This window comes from Macrotis lagotis, chromosome 4, assembly GCF_037893015.1.
Source record: "Macrotis lagotis isolate mMagLag1 chromosome 4, bilby.v1.9.chrom.fasta, whole genome shotgun sequence".
Lineage (NCBI taxonomy): Eukaryota > Metazoa > Chordata > Mammalia > Peramelemorphia > Peramelidae > Macrotis > Macrotis lagotis.
In genome coordinates, this window is record NC_133661.1 from 104983707 (window position 1) to 104985982 (window position 2276).

The 2276-nt window shown below is 41.3% G+C and overlaps 1 pseudogene; it reads left to right on the forward strand.

Annotated features, from left to right (window-relative positions):
- Nucleotides 1-596: 596 nt before the first annotated feature.
- Nucleotides 597-1678, forward strand: LOC141519983 (isocitrate dehydrogenase [NAD] subunit gamma, mitochondrial-like; annotated as a pseudogene).
- Nucleotides 1679-2276: the final 598 nt, after the last annotated feature.

Consider the following 2276-nt stretch of genomic DNA (forward strand, 5'->3'; position numbering starts at 1 on the left):
GGTCTAAGTTTTCCTGGCCCTAGTTAACAGCTTACAAAATACCCGCTCTGTTCAAATAACAAAGTTCTATTATATCAGTCAAAGAAATAACATAAAACATATTTCCAAATTAAATTTTACTTTTTTATTTTTTTAATTTACTTTTTACTTTGAACTTTTATTGATACAACCTTTTGCTTTTCAGAATCTAGATAAATTTTTTTCTGCAGATTCAATATTCTACTCCTTTCCAAATCAAGAGTTGCATTTTTCAAAGAAAATTATCAATGTTGGAGAGGATATAGGAAAACTGGAATACTAATACATTTTTGGTAGAATTGTGAATTGATCCAACTATTATGGAGAGCAATTTAGAATAAATTATAAGGAGAAAAGATCCACATGTACGAAAATATTCATAGCAGCTCTTTTCTTAGCTGCAAAGAATTGGAAATTGAGGGAATGCCCATCAATTGGGGAATGGTTGAACAAAGTGTATCATATGAATGTGATAAAGTTCTATTGTTTTGTAAGAAATTATGAGCAGGAACAAGTTATGGCAAATAAATGTTATGGAATAATATGTTCTATAAGAACTAATAAGAGGACTTTCAACTATGGCGACTAAAGTAGTGCCAGCAGCATGGCAAGGCCATCTTAAAGCTAGGAGCTATTAGCCGCCCTTGGGAGCCTCCGTCTGCCAAGTATGGAGACCAACATACTGTGACCATGATTCCTGGTGATGACATCGGACCCGAGCTCATGCTGCATGTCAAGTCTGTGTTCAGACATGCCTATGTGCCTGTGGATTTTGAAGAGGTGCAAGTGAGTTCTAATGCTGATGAGGAAGATCATCCGCAATGCCATCATGGCCATCCAACGCAATCGTGTAGCTTTGAAAGGAAACATTGAAACCAACCACAATCTGCCACCGTCTTATAAGTCCAGTAACAACATTCTCCGCACCAGCTTAGACCTCTATGCCAATGTGATTCACTGTAAGACCCTGCCAGACGTGGTGACTTGCCACAAAGGCATAGGCATCCTCATTGTTAGGGAGAATACAGAGGGAGAATACGGCAGCCTGGAACATGAGAGTGTTTCAGGTATAGTGGAGAGCTTGAAGATCATCACCAAGGCCAAGTCCCTGCGCATTGCTGAGTATGCTTTCCGTCTGGCCCAGGAAACTGGGCGCAAGAAAGTGACCGCTGTGCACAAGGCCAACATCATGAAACTGGGAGATGGCCTCTTTCTCCAGTGCTGTAAGGAGGTAGCTGCAGGCTATCCTAATATAACTTTTGAGAATATGATTGTGGACAACACCACAATGCACCACAATCTTTATGGCAACATTGTCAATAATGTCTGTGCTGGCCTAGTTGGAGGCCCAGGCCTTGTGGCTGGAGCAAATTATGGACATGTATATGCAGTGTTTGAGACGGCAACTCGAAACACAGGTACAAGCATCGCCAATAGGAACATTGCTAACCCTACGGCCACCCTGTTGGCCAGCTGCATGATGCTGGACCATCTGAAGCTCCACTCATATGTCACCTCCATCTGGAAGGCTGTCTTGACATTGATGGACAATGAAAACATGCACACTCCAGACATTGGAGGCCAAGGCACCACCTCTGAAGCCATCCAGGACATTATCCATCACATCAGAATCATCAATGGCCAGGCCACTGAGGTCTAGCCCTTGGAGCCCTGCTGGACAAGCTCCCTGTCCACATGCCTCCCTCCAGCTGTACTGTTTATTTATTGTCTCTTTGATACCTGCTTGACAAATAGAAAACTGAGTCTGGGTGGGGGGGGGGAGCTCCTCTTCCTTGATCACACGTGTGCATTCTTTTTCCCCTTGCTTCTTAGCTTATAAAATAAATGTGTTCCCTTTAAAAAAAAAGAACTACTAAGAGATCGGACTTTAGAGAAGCATGGATGGACTTGCATGAACTGACACTGAGTAAAGTGAGCAAAACCACAAGAACATTGTACACGTTAACAATAACATTGAGAGATGATCAACCATGATGGATGCAGCTCCTCTAAGCAGTTCAGAGATCAAGGACAATCTTGAGACATCTGCTAGGAAAACACTACAAAATTTGAATACTGAATAAGCATACTGTGTTCACTTCTTTTATCTTTTTTTCCTTTTTTTCTCATGGATTTTTCTTTCCCCTTAGTTCTAATTTTTCTTTCACAACATGACTAAAATGTAAATATGTTAAACATGAATGTAAATGTACAACTTTTACTAGACTGTTCCCCACCATGGGGAGGGGAGAGCAAAG